The sequence below is a fragment of the Sciurus vulgaris genome, assembly GCF_902686455.1.
Source record: "Sciurus vulgaris genome assembly, chromosome: 2".
NCBI classification, from domain to species: Eukaryota; Metazoa; Chordata; class Mammalia; order Rodentia; family Sciuridae; genus Sciurus; species Sciurus vulgaris.
Genome location: NC_136462.1, coordinates 56391263 through 56406594, shown reverse-complemented (window position 1 = coordinate 56406594; position 15332 = coordinate 56391263). Strand labels below are relative to the sequence as shown.

General features: G+C 38.2%; 1 pseudogene across 1 annotated transcript; it reads right to left on the bottom strand.

The window, feature by feature from the left end:
• Positions 1-3711: 3711 nt before the first annotated feature.
• Positions 3712-5039, bottom strand: LOC306653628 (sperm motility kinase 3A-like; annotated as a pseudogene). Its single transcript has one exon. The product of its transcript is annotated as a sperm motility kinase 3A-like (transcript).
• Between the last annotated feature and the right edge of the window lie 10293 nt (positions 5040-15332).

Here is a 15332-nt window from a genome sequence, read left to right as displayed (position 1 = left end):
TTATTTAAAAAAAAAATACTAGAAAAACAAGGGATAGTAGGAACATACCTCAACATTGTAAAAGCTATCTATTGCTAAGCCCAAGTCAACATCATACTGAAAGGAGAAAAATTGAAAGCATTCTCTCTAAATACTGGAACAAGGCAGGGATGCCCTCTTTCACCACTTCTATTCAACATTGTCCTTGGAACTCTAGCCAGAGCAATTAGACAGATGAAAGAAATTAAAGCTATACGAATAGGAAAAGAACTCAAACTGCCATTATTTGCTGTTGACATGATTCTATATTTAGAAGATCCAAAAAACTCCACCAGAAAAACTAGAACTAATAAATGAATTCAGCAAAGAAGCAGGATATAAAATCAATATCCATAAATCAAATGCATTTCTATACGTCAGTAATTTATTTACTACAAGAGCAATTAGAAAAACTACCCCATTCACAGTAGCCTCAAAAAACAACACAACACAACACAACAAAACAAAATAAAAAACCAAACAAACTTGGGAATTGACTTAACAAAAGAGGTGAAAGACCTCTACAATGAAAACTACAGAATACTAATGAAAGAAATTGAAGACTTTAGAAGATGGAAAGATCTCCCATGTTCTTGGATAGGCAGATTAATATTGTCAAAATGGCCATACTACCAAAAGCTCTATACAGATTCAATGCAATTCCAAATGATGTGTACCTAATAGAAATAGAGAAAGCAATCATGAAATTGATTTGGAAAAATAAGAGACCCAGAATAGCCAAAGCAATCCTTAGCAAGAAGAGTGAAGCAGGAAGCACCACAATACCAGACTTTAAACTATACTATAGAGTCATAGTAACAAAAACAGCATGTATTAGCACCAAAACAGACATGGAGACCAATGGTACAGAATAGAAGACACAGAGACAAACCCACATAAATACAGTTATCTCATACTAGACAAAGGTGCCAAAAACCTACATTGGAGAAGATATATCCTCTTCAACAAATGGTGCTGGGAAAACTGGAAATCCATATGTAGCTAAATGAAATTAAACCCCTATTTCTCATCCTGCACAAACCTCAAGTCCAAGCGGATCACAGACTTAGGCTCTAGAACAGAGACCCTGAACCAAACAGAAGAAAAAGTAGGCCCAAATCTTCATCCTGTTGGCTTAGGAACTGACTTCCTTAACAAGACTCTAAAGTGCAAGAAGTAAAATCAAGAATCAATAAATGGGATGGATCCACACTGAAAAGCTTCTTCTCAGCAAAGGAAACAATCAATAATGTGAAGAGAAAGCCTGCAGAATGGGAGAAAATCATGCACCTAATTTCTAAGATATATACAGAACTAAAAAAACACCACCAAAACACAAATAAAACAATCAATAAATGGGCTAAGGAAATGAACAGACACTTCACAGAAGAAGAAATAAAATTGATCAACAAACATATGAAAGAATGTTCATTGTCTCTAGCAATTAGAGATATGCAAATCAAAACTACTCCAAGATTTCATTTCACTCCAGTCGGAATGGCAATTATCAAGAATACAAACAATAATATAAGTGTTGGCAAAGATGTGGGGAAAAGGTACATTCATACATTGCTGATGGGACTTCAGATTGGTGCAACCATTATGGAAATCAATATGGAGATTGCTCAGAAAACTTGGAATGGAGCCATCATTTGACTTAACTATCCCACTCCAAAGGACTTAAAATCAACATATTACAGTGATGCATCTATAGCAGCTCAATTCACAATAGCTAAACTATGGAACCAACTTAGATGAAAAAAAGAAAATGTGGTACATATACACAGTGGAATATTACTCAGCCTTAAGGAAGAATGAAATCATGCCATTTGTGGGTAAATGAATGGAGCTAGAGATATCATGCTAAGTGATATAAGCCAATCCCCAAACACCAAAGTCTGAAAGTAGGTGACTTGAGCATTCTTGGATTTGGGTATTCACAGGATTCCAAATTTATGTACATCCTCCGTGTACTTTAAACCATTTCTGGATTATGTATACCACCTAATACAACATAAATTCTATATTGTTTATGAAACAATGACAAAAAAAATGTCTGTACATGTTTGTTATACATGTATTTTTTTCTCAATATTTTTGACCTACAGTTGGTTGAATCTACAGATGTGGAACCCACAGGTAGAGAGGGCCGATTCTATTTATTCAGCTTAATCTGGAAACAAATGTCATGTACTGCAAAGAACAGGCCACGTGGAAACTTGGTTTTCTTAGCCAAATATTTTCTCATTTGAATGTGACCTCAATTATAGAATAGTTACAAATTATCAGCTCAGCCTGTCATCATCTTCATTTCTTGGTGTGAGAGGTGATGCTTGGTGTGAAAGAAATCGTGCCCAGAAACACTTAAGGGGGTGAGTGGCACATGCCCTGGGAACCCTATTTACTAGACCAGTAAAAGAAGGCTTAATTCCCATTTGGCTAATCAGCAATTTCTCTTTGAAGCAGAAGGAATTCCAGAAAACAGTATTTAGGCAAAGAAATAAAAGTGACTTGGGGTGAGGCTATTCAGTCTCCAACTATAACATTTGAGACTTAATAATGTCTTTTGGCACTTTCCTATAGGAAAGTGCTGTGCTGACCAGCTGACATCAGCATGATAGCTTGTCATTAGCTTCAAGGCTGTCAAGATGGTGACTTGTAAATTTTCACCCTTCACCTGGGTGTGAAAGGCCATGTGCTCATGGTTACAGAGAACATAGAGAAGCATTTATTTTCCAGAAGGCTTAAGTGATTGGAATATTGGATCTACTATTTTTCTTTTGAGTGGTATTTGTTTTTCTGATTATGTGATTAGATATAGAACATAAAGAATAAGAGAAGTTAGCTTTACATGAGGTAAAAATGGTAAAGTTAAACATTATTTACCTTAGGAAAGAGCACTTAGAAACTGATAAAAATTAATATTAAAAGCAAAAGTGTAACTGGGTTCTAAAAACGTATTTTTAACTTTATTTCCATTTACTTTTTTAACAGTGATAAATTTTTTAAAACTTCTTTTTAAAAACTTAATAATAAACATTGTTCTACATTAGAAAGCAATTCATATTTATGGAAGGTTGGTTTACAATTTTTAAAGAATATTTTCCTTTTAGTGTGGAGACTCTCCAGGGAGGGTGAACAATATCAGAAAATAAATGTCATTATGATATTTCTGAAAAATTGACTAAGATTTATATGTACAGTATATTAGCAAAATTTTATTCCTTTGATTCTTCATCTCATAGAGGATTTCATAATTATGCCATCTGCCAGATGCCAAGAAATAGTTGTTTGAAGATTCTTTTCTTTGACACAAGGAGCACGACTTATTGTGAAAAATGCACCTGAGATGATGTTTTTTTTTTTTTGGAACATCAATTTTATTATACAGTTTGTGAGGAAGAGAAATTCATGCAGAAGCATGTCTGCTATCCCAGAAGCCAGGGAGGAAGGCCAGGGAAGAGCAGGGCAGGGGGAAGTGTTCGAGGGCAGAGAGTCTCTGATGTGTGTGGCAGGAGGAGAGTCGTGGTGGATCCAGATGCGCTGTGGGCTGAATCCGAGAATGGGGAAGCCGGAACCAGGTGGCACGCCTCACTGCTGAAACTGAGTGCAGCCCTGACAGGTGCCCGGTCCACCATGTCAGGATGCTCAGAGCTGGGGGTCTTCTGGCCGGCAGTCGGTCTGCCTGTCTCATCAGGGCAGGTTCCCTGGAGCCACTGTGGTTTGGAGTCTAGGGCGCCTGCGACCTCCTTGCATGGGTGCCACTCTTCTTCTGGAGGTGGGCTCGCCGAAGCACGGCACACAGCAGCACAGCTGCCGGATGCAGGTGGAGTGACCGCCCTCCAGACCCTGCGGCCGTCAATGGATTGGCCTGAAGAGGGACCCTGGGAGGACGAGCTGGGGCCTTGTGCTATCCATCTGCTGAGGATCCTCCAGGGTCTGGGCCTGGGATGGTCGGGCCTGCGGGGCACAGGGTCTGGCCTGGAGGCTGGGCTGGGAGGGGGCGTGTCCCCATGGAAGAAGCGCAGAGGAATCGCGGGCACACTGGCACTTGCGGCGCCCTTGTGCCCCGATGACTTGGCCTCCTTGGGCTACTGCTGCTCACAGGGCCGGGGAACGGCGGGCTCGCTGGCACACTTGTTGGTATGCATGCTGGGGGGATCCTCCGGGCCTGGGCGAGGCCCGACCACCGGACGACGCGCAGGCCTCTCCTGGAGCTTGCAGCCCGCCCCCTGGCTTCGCTGGTGCAGGAGGATAAGGTAAGTCCCCATGGCCTCATCGAACTTCCGCTGGTCCAGGGACACCCAGGCGTTGTAGGGGTCGAAGCCCATGTCAAACATGATGGTCATGATGGCAGGGTCGGGGTGCGTGGGCAGTGGCTGCCCGCAAGGACCAGGCAGAGCTTCCTGGCCCTGGCTCAGCCATGGGTGCCCCATTACCTGCTCGAGGGTGGGCCTCTGGGCGGGGTCCACCGTCAGCATCTGCTGGATGAGGCTGCGGGCCTCCTGGGAGAGGTGTGCGGGGAGCTCGTACCTTGCCTGCACGATGAGCCTCTGCAGGCCCTTGGCCGTGCTCGCCTTAAACGGGCGTCTCCCTGTGAGCATAAGAAAGAGGGTGACCCCCAGGCTCCACACGTCCGCCGGGGGACCCTCGTATTCTTGCTTCAGGACGATTTCAGGGGCACGGTAAGGCAGAGTGCCCCAGAAGCTGCTGAGCTTCTGCCCAGGCCGGACCCTGGCGCTCAGGCCAAAGTCTATGAGTTTGACCTTGCCTTCCCTGTTGTCCACCACGAAGTTCTCGGACTTGAGGTCGAGGTGCACGATGCCCTGGTCGTGGCAGTGGCGCACCGCACACACCATCTGCCTGAAGGTCCTGCGGGCCTTCTCCTCCTTCAGCCCACCTGCTGCCGGGATGCAGCACCGGAGCTCTCCCCCACCTGCGTGCTCCATGACCATGTAGAGGTTGCCCGGGGTCTCGATGACCTGGAACAGCTGGATCACGTTCGGGTGCTCCAGGGCCATCAACCACTGCGGTTCCAGTAGGACGGCCTGGGTCCCCTCTGTCTTGGGCACGACTTTCACCACCACCTCTGCCCCGGTGAGGAGATGGCGGGCTAGAAGCACCTGGCTGAAGCCCCCCTGGCCAAGCTCCCTCACGACCTGGTAGTGGTCTGTGAGGACCGCCTCCTACCAGGAGCTGGGCCCCTGTGGCCCTACACCAGTCTGACTGCACTGACTGCACATCCTAAAGCTGGAACAACTAAGGATGCTACCTTAAAAAAAAAAAAAAAACAAAAAAAACTCAAACTAAAGACCCAAACCAACAACCAAAAGACAAAACAAACAAACAAAAGCCAAATCAAAAAAACAACGGCAAAACACCACCACCCCAACCACCAACCACCAGCCACCAACCACCAACCACCAACCACCAACCACCAGCCACCAAAAACGCTCACTATCTGGGAGTCCGACAGGTCACCACCAAGAGCTTCCTGTACTTATGGACAAAAAAACCCAGCTGCGGCCACCCTCTTATATGGCTAGTGTCTGAACTCCCATCACAGTGGCTCCTTGTGAAGTCACAGCAAGCAATGACCCGGTCATGCCCAGCCATAACCCCCAGTGGTCATCTCACTTTGGGACCTCCAGGACCCGTTCAACTCTCATAAGAAAATGATAAGTATTTGACAACAAAAGAAGGGACATCCCAATGTAGGATGTTTGGGAAGAGGACAGGAAGAAAAAGAATGTGGGAACATGCTTGGGAGCTGAGTATTCCATAAAACTAATAAAACCAGCAAATATGACTCAACAGTACACGGTCCAATAATTGCAAGACTGAAAAACAATGCTGAACCATGAGCATTTCATTAGGAGCTAAGCTTGGTTGATCACAAATTAGATGTCATCCAATTCTGCAAACTGAAGTTTAGGCCCTTGGCCAAAAGTCACAACAGTTTCCTTTGCACCTTGGTTTCACTCTGCAAAACCAATCAGCTTCCTGTGCTGAAAGTATTGAGAGGGAAGTGGGTACTGTGGCATTATGTGGAAAGGATACTGGATTGGAAATTAAAGCATGGCTTCTAATTCCCACTGTGTCTAACTGGACATGTAAAAACTTCTTTGGGTTTCAGTGTCCTTATTGGCTAAAGTGATAGGATTCCTTCCAGCAATAAGATGCTGTGACTATTGCCTACAGTCCTGGGCATTCTTGTGGCAAGAGGAAGGGGCATATTTGAGACCAATTAACACGAAAATTTTCTTAGGTTCTAATTTTCTGAACAGGTGCTCGGTGTACTACCTTCTTTACCTGAAATATTGTTAGCATTGGTTAGAAAAGGGGAGGTTATTCTTAATAATAAGTTTGGGTACTGAAGGGGACATGGAATTCTTTTAGGAATGAAATGAGAGTGAAGCATACAAATTGTACAAGGTTAAAAGAAGTTAAACGGAACTTATAGGGCGATTCTAAGGCTTAATCAGAATAAAAGCATGACTTGTTTCTGTTTTTAGGGCACCAACACGCAGCAGTTTGCTGAAAGCAGCTTTCTATTTCCCAGGTTTAAACACTGGGAGATGTATTTGGTGCTGTCCTCTGGAACCTTCTTATTACCTTGGCTTTATTGACAGACCCAAACCTCACCATTATTTCAGTGCTACCAGTAGGTGGCACTGATGGTACATTATCTACATAAAGCCTCTAACAACTTAGGGATCTCTTTCCCGCTGATGAATTTGATCAGGGACTACAGAAGATTCTAGTTCTAGAAACCCAGGTGATAGCATGCATAAATGTTTTGATACTAATATATCTCATGTTCTTAGAAAAACTTTCCTTCTGAGTCTTCCTAGAGACCATGACTTAACAATCTATTGACCTCAATTCTGTATTTGTAAAAATGACTGCATGACATCAAGTTAAGATTGGTCTGTGAAAAACTTGGTCCCGTTCCTCCTTTTCATTTTACTTTTTGATGGATGAGTGTTGTGAAAGTTGTTTTTTTGCCTGCAGTATCTTCACAGGAGAAGAAGAAACTCAGGTTAATCTCTCAGGAGAAGGTTTCTTGACAGTCGAGTATAAAAAAAGATACTAGGTTTATATATTTATTTTTAAAATAAATTTATTTTTAATTGGTAGAAAACCAAAAAATTGTACATATTAATGGGGTTATGGGATGTCGTGATACATATATCTCTATATCTCTGTATATCTATATATCTATATATATAGTGTGATATTTAAATGAGAGTAAAAATATCTCTCCTCAAACACTATTATTTCCTTATGGAAAATCCTTTCTTCTAGCTTTTTGAAATATACAGTAGAACATTATTGTTATCTATAGTCATCCTAGTGGGCAGTAGCATACCAGAACTACCTGCTCTGAGCTGAAACTTACTTTGATCACTTTGATTACATTGATCTCTCTCTCCCCATCTCTTCCTCTTCCCACTTTCCCCAGCTTCTGATAACCACATTCTACTCTGTAGCTGAGTTTAAATTGTACTTGTGGTACAAACACTTGACCAAACACCTTTTAAAGTATTATAGCTGGCATGATATTTGAAACAATCTTCTATGTTCTTTTCTCCCTGTTGTTCTCCCATTTTCTTCTCCTTATTTAAGCAAGCAGTCAATTTAGGGTTCATTGTCTCAGAGGAGAGATATAGCAGGAGAGGAAATAGATAATATGTTGTGAATAACTCTAACATTCAGAGATTCACAGACAGACACAAAAATGGAAGGGCTATGTTGTCAGATAACGAATGTCATACTAACAACCCAATTGTGTGGACTGGACCACTCCCTGTTAAACACACCTCCATGAATCCACAGAGCCTTGGCACTTAACTAACTTTGGTAAAGTATAAAGCTAAGATCAAGTGTTTTCTACTAGTCCATAGAATGAGGACTTGAGGCAAAAAAAATTGTAGTAGAAAATAAATGTGTATTTCTTATACATTTGAATAAGTGGATTGGATTTCATTTCTCCTCTGTGGGGAGTTCTCTCTGTCTTGGTATCTTGGAATTTTCCTTATCCTTCCCAACCTGGTCTCAGCAAGAGTAAAAATTGCTTGATGTTATTTTACAAGATTATGACTCCTATTAAACATGTTCAGGGATCATTCCAAATGTTTCTCTCTTTATATATTTTTGTATATAAGCTATTTAAATAAATAAGGCCCTACCATGCCTACATGATATTACATGTATCATACAGCACATCATATATAACTGTTACATAAATAAGGCTCTGGCATACATTCTGCTTTTGTCCACTCATTAACAAATGGATAATGTCAATAAAGACGAATTTCTATATAGTTTCTAGTTGCTGCATAGTATTCCATTATATATATGTATCCTGATTTATTTAAAGCATACCCTTTTCTTGTGACTTGTGCTAACCTATGCTTGTAGATCTCAATATTTAGCTGATAAAGCCTTACCCCATGTGCATAAATATAAGGCAACCCCAAATACAAATGTGGATGTATTAACTTTTAAGGATCCAGGTGAAATATTCCAAAGTCTATTGTTTTAAAAAAGCATATTGATTTGGTTATAGGTCAATTTGAAATAACATATTTTACAACTTTTTAAGAATTTTGTAAAATTATTTTAACTCTTCACGCAACTTCAATATCAGTACTATTGTTTTGAAGAATCTGTTTTGAGTCATGCAGCTTTTCTACACAACAAAATCTTTTTTTTCCCCAGAGTTATCTTATTTATAAAGATATTTGACCATTTACTGGAAATTTTATCCCAATTTACAAGACCCATTTTCTCTGTGATCTCTATATGTTATTGTTCACTTTATTGCTTTTTTTGCATTGCTTTAAAAATAATTTTCTGTTTTAAATTCGAAGTATATCACACATGTTGAATAAAGCAAAAATGCTTTATATTAAAAAAATGATACCAATAATCAAGCTCAAATAGATACTGTATTTTTCTGGGAAGAAGGTATATGATTGGCAGCCCTTTGGGTGTCTGATGAATGCTACAAACATAACCAAGGACTGGATTTGCTTTCTTTAACTTTTTATAAAGAAAAATTTCAGAGACAGAAAAGTTGAAAGAATTCAACAGATACCCAAAGAACCTCCCAAGTAGATTCAATAATTTTAATATTTGGTTTATGGATTATCCCTGACTTACGATTTTTCAACCTTATCATGGTGTGAGGACAATATGCATTCAGTGGAAAACATACTGTAAATTTTGAATTTTGATCTTTTCTTGGGATAGTGATGTGGTATGATACTTCATTGTGATGCCCGACAGCAGGCTAATTTATGTGTCGTGAGCACATTTAAGGTAGGGTAGGTGAAAGTATGTTTGGTAAGTTAGGTATAGTAATGGCTTTCCGACTTATGATATTTTCAGTTTACAAAGGGTTTATTGAGACTTCACCCCACTGTAAGTTGAAGAGCTTGTGTATGATTTTTTTCTCTCTGCCTTCCTGCCTCCCTTAGTCCCTCTTCCTATCTCTCCAATTCCAGAGCTTTCTCAGTCACTTAGGTGAAAAAAAAGACAGTTGGGTTTGACAAGGTGAACTACTACAGTGATCTTCATATGCTGATAAAGTGTGGCTGAGTCTACCTCCCCCTGTCTTCTTAAACTTTCCAATGACTTTCCAGTGGCATAGATAAGAAAATACAGACTCCAGACTCCCAGGGTTTGGTTCCTGCCTTTCTTGCAACCTCATGTCACATCACTCATCCTCTTGCAGTGCTCCAACACACTGTCTTCTTTTCTGTTCTTGGACATGGAAAGCCCTTTCTTGGGCCAGGCCTTTGCCCAGATCACTCCCTGTGCGGCAGGCGCTTTTCCCAGCAGCTTGCCTGACTTCCCCGTTCTCACCCTTCAGGTCTCAGGTGTTCTTCCGAGGGAGCTTTCTGCCTCTTTCTGAAGGACCCTCTCCCAGGCACAACTTGTCTCAGCATCGTGTTTATTTTCTCTGACTTTACAGCATGATTTTTAAAATTATCTTCTTCACTCTCTTTTATGCCATATAGTTTTCAACAAGGACAAGTCCACTGTTTTTTCAGCATTGCACCTTTCAGAGCCAAAGATGGTGTCTGGAGCAGGATGCACGTTTAACCAACCTTTGAGTGTTGAAGGAATAAATGAAATACTTTGTAGCTGATGAGTAAAGAAACACATATCTATAGGGTACTAAATAAATAGAGGGGGTGTTTAATTCTACTTGTATATTAACCTTGAACAGGACAAACACTGATTGTAATGAGAGGTTGCCTAAGAAGTCTTCCAGTCTTTCTATTTTCTACAAACTGCTTTGTTTTAATTTGTTACACACCCTCAATTATGATACTATAAGACTGATTTCTTGGCATTAACAGTCATGTGCTCTTTTTTCTTTTCTTTCTGCTCTTCAAAGGCAAACATTCCTAGGAGAAAAGACACAGTGACTTTTAGTCACATTTTAGTGGAAATCAGTTCCGTTTCTTTTCTAATAGTAGAGGCCCTGAATAGAATGAGGGAAACGGGAGCTGACTTTGGAGTACCGTCACTGGGTCATCCAGAGGATGGCTCAGGCATGGACAACTGGAAAGAAGGGGAGTCCAGAGTAAGTGAAGGACAGAGACAAGGATGTGAAAAGATTCCAAGGCCCAAAGCTCCCTTTTCCCCTAGCTTTGGCCAGAACTTGGTAGCTGAGTGAGGTTTGTCCACTCAGCTAGGCTATAACTTAGTTCTTGAGATGTCAAAGTCAGTTATTTAAACCACCCCATATGAATTCACCAACAGTAAGGGCACTTTACTCTCAGAGATTTAACTGATGCAAACTTTGCAGGAGAGTCTTATGAATTATTGAAATGGTAGAAGAAGCAGCAACAGTTACCTAATTTGCCCTTAATGATGAATGGCAGGGATTTAGAGATTAATCTCTTTCTTTGAGACTTATTTTCTGTTAAATGAAGATGTAGACACTCTCATTTGAGTTGGGTTAGAGTAGAAAATATCTTTCCAAAGTTTATTAGCTTTCCAGCTGTGAATGTAATAAACAGCTTTTTGCAAATTAATGTTTGTTTTCATTCTTATAGTTTTTGCAATTGTTTTCTATTCTATTCTAGGGGATAGAAGTGAAGGTGTTGATTTGGGAACAAATTACCTATTACCTCTGGCAGCAGTGGCTTAAGGCATTAAAATGTAGACAATATTTTCTATGAAGTGACAAAAATTAGAAGGCATCTATTACTTATAACATCATAACATTATTCATGCTATTTTTATGGTTACTTAGCAGGAGAAAGCTTTATTCTTTAAATTCAGGGCAATATTTTCTTTTTTTTTATTAATTTTTTAGTTCTTTTCTCTTTGTGTGTAACATGAAGTGAGATCAAATGTAGCATTTTCTTTATTATTAACCCAAGGTCAATAATAAATCTTGATTAGTTTAATAACAATCACTACAATATCAGAGCACTTATTTTAAATAATAATCTTAAAGTTTTAAGATGTAGCCCAAGATACTGTCTTGCAATGGGTGATTTGAACCCAGAACTAACTTCCTCTTTTCCTTATTCTTTCATCTTTAGGGCCTACAGCAAGATCATGTGCAAAATGAATGTCCCACAAATAATATGAAGAATGAATTATAGATGAATGAATAGATGATACTTAAGAAACCAAAGTCAATCCCATATGTTCTTCTTTCCCTGATGAGTCTGAAATGTGTTAATTTTTAGTGTACTGTCAAAAAATTAAGCAATGTGAAGTATCAATGAAGAAGTAGAAAGTAAATGTTAAATTTTACACATAACAGTAAACCATATATTCCTAAAGAAGTACTTATGATGAAATCTTCATCAGTGGTTGGATTCTATTGGTAACAGCAATTTGTCATTATCACGTTCTCTAAATTTGACACCTTGTGTCTTTAACTGCTTTTTAGTTCTTGAACCAGGAAACAGGAAAGCAGGATGACTATTTCTAAATATAAAAGGAATATCATGATTTCAACCTTATTATGAGCAAGTGAGTCAATGTGTTGAAAATGATGGTAGTAAATCAGGACCTTATAAGCTTATGAGTTTAGATCCTAGTTTTTCTTACTAGCCAGAAGGGACTTGGGAAATATTTTATATTGTGCTTCCATAGTATTATTGACAGTGATAGACTCAGTCTATATGTTAAGTCAGTCTCTCTCTTTTCTGCTTGACATGTAGAGATGTTTCTAAAGTCTATTCCAGAGACTTTGCAATACTTTCATTGGAGTTTAGTTGAACAGTAATAAATCACTGGATCCCTCAAGCCAAATACACTCCTTTGGCTATAATCTATACAAGGGACATGGCTAATATTTCATCCTGCTTTGTAGTCCTTTGTGGTTTCTCTATAGTTGTACTTCTAAAGGCCCAAAGCATTTGGAGTCTTAGATCTTCACAGATACATCATGTTCCTCACTATTTCCTTTGATTTGGAAGCAGAGACATTTTAAATGGAAGTTATTGAACAAGAGGACTATGGGACAGATAGGTGTCATCTTAGCAAAGATAATAATGAACTTTGATCTTAAGAATAATGTACTAAGTGAGGATACCAAAATTTTAACTGAATTCACAGCATTGCCTTGTTAAAAGTAGCTTTATTTGCATTTTGTACTTCTCTTAGAATATGGTTCATTATCTAAAATGTATGAACCTGAAATACATAAGACTGAACATATTCAGCATGGCTTAAATGTAACAGGGAAGCATTCTGCATGATGTGGTTCTGCATATAATGGTTTTCTGCATTTTTTTTTCTTGTGAGACAGAATGTGCTCAGAGACAGAGCTTTCCTCTCTCTGTTCACTATGATTTATGAATCTTTGAACCACAAGTCTAAGATTCTGTTTATGCTTTTAAGTTTAAATTTAATAACATCTAAGTGCCAGGGTAGATTAATGATTAATAGGTTAGAGTAGGGAGGAATAAAACTATGGTTTTATTTTCTTTCTTAAAATCATTCTTCCTTCAACTTGTATCTTCTGATTATAAAATTGATAAATAGTTCAATAAAGAGAACTTGGACACTATAGATAATTATTAAGAAATAAAGCCATCTTTCAGAAATAACCACTGAATCAGAACTAGTGAATGTTGTAGAGATTCTTAAAAAGTATTTGTATTGCTCATAGAACATTGGTTTTATTGGATAAGGATAAGGATCAGTTTGTCTCTTTGGTAAATTTTTAATGACTTTTCAAAATCACATTTAGTATCAAGATTACATTGAGGTAATTAAAAATTTACTCCAGAAATTCAATATCTTTGTGTACAAATATACAACTTAATTACCTAAGTCAATTTGTACTTTGTGACAGTCTAAGAGGCATGTCAACAGATTTCATTGTAGTTCTGATGCCAGCCTGTCTCACTTGCTTGGTTGTTTGTAGGAATATTCATTCTGAAGAGTCAAATCCCTGAAAGTCACACAAGGAGTTTGGATATATTGAAGCAATACTGATGTGTCTTACATAGAATTGAATGACTGCTAAATTATCAGTTTAAGAATTTGACCTCATTGCTTTTACTCTCCTTCAACATGAAGCTCAAAAGTACCCATTTCTTCATTAGGTCTATTAGGGAAAATATCCTATTGAGCTTAATAGTTGTTGATGAATTGGTTTAAGAAAAGTTCTTTAAAAGATTAATTTTTATTAACTTGGTTAAAGTAGTAAAAACATATAATAATTTTTAATGTAAATGGTATGTGCTAAAAACAAATAAAAATAAATCTCCATCAAAAATGAAAAATAAACAGAAAACCTTTAAAAATCTAATGTGGAGGTGAGCATCTCAATTTAAGCTATAGCTTGTCATTATAGTGTGACAAACTTCCTTTGGTTCATCTGTTACTGTAGATCATTTAAGTGTATATTTTTAAAATCATTGGATCCTGCTCTGAAAATTGAGAGTTAACTTTATGAGAGTCAACATTAACCAAAAGTGTTGTTTCAGTAATTTGGACTTGGTGTCAATGACAACAACCTGCCTATGGTTAAAATAATCAACTAAAAAAGTTACTTTGTAGATGACCTTAGAATATTAAAGTAAACTTTTTTCTTTTAAAAGTAATATTGTGGAGAATTGAAATACTGATCATAGAAAAAGGAAAACAATCCCACCTATGAACCATCACTTGATATAATCGTTATTATTAATATCACAACATATGTGTTGTTGAACTCTCAATGTGTCATCAGACAACTTGTTAATAGAGCAAAGTTAAAGTTAATGCTTACTGTGCTAAGAAAGTCACCAACTTGACCAGGACTTTAGAGTGCTCAAATGAGGAAATCAGATAAGAGTATTTGTAGAGTATTATTAGATCCGAGATGAGTTTTTTTGTCATTAATAATTTATAACTATTAGAATTAGATATTTTCTATGGAGTTGTATTTATGTTTATGGACATATTATATATTTTTATTGCTATTATTCTTCCATTCTTCTTATTATTATTGCTATTATTATTCCATTCTTCTCTTGCATTTTATATAATGGATTGGAAAGCAATTTTATATTTACCTCCATTTAAATTAGATTTTCCTAGCGGTAAGTCTGCTGGTTGAATGGATTGCTTCAGTCTGATTACAGTGGGTGAGAAAGACTTTAATTCATGTGGTACTCTTAGGGACAATCCCAATATAGCAACTTGATTAGCAAATGACTGAATTATGTACACTCATCTCTCAAATGGGAAGGTCAGAGAAATTTAATCCTGATGTTGATGATAGTAAGCTCTTATGAATCAAAAAGCAACCCAGAAATGCTCTTCATAGGCAACCCACTCCTAAGTTTACTCTTTTCTTTATTCTAGTACATCATGATAATGATTCTCTCTGTTCGAAGTCCATCTTTAGGATACTAGGTATCAGACATGTTTTGCAGTTGTAGTAAAAGTGTCTTTTTTCCTTTATGTGTATATGATAACCACATACTAATTAAGCAAACTCCATCTCATTTGTAGTAGTGTTAAAAAAATTCAGTGTTTACAGGTCTTCTTTCTTTTACAAGAAAGTTCATTTCAAAATAAAAATTCTAAAAAGTTTCAAAGTTTCAGGGTTATAAACATCTCGATGGGAAAAGGGTTTGTTTCATTGCATTTCTCTGTCAACACAATGCAAGCACATTTGTAACAATTGGGATCTCTGTCTTTATAATTTAAAACACAGGAAGGGAGGGTCTCAAGATAGAAGAAGCAAACTAGGTAGCAGTCCTGGATCTCCTCACAGCAGAGAGGTGAGGAGGAAAAGCAAAATTGAGACGTGGGAGACAAAATAAATACATTTAGAC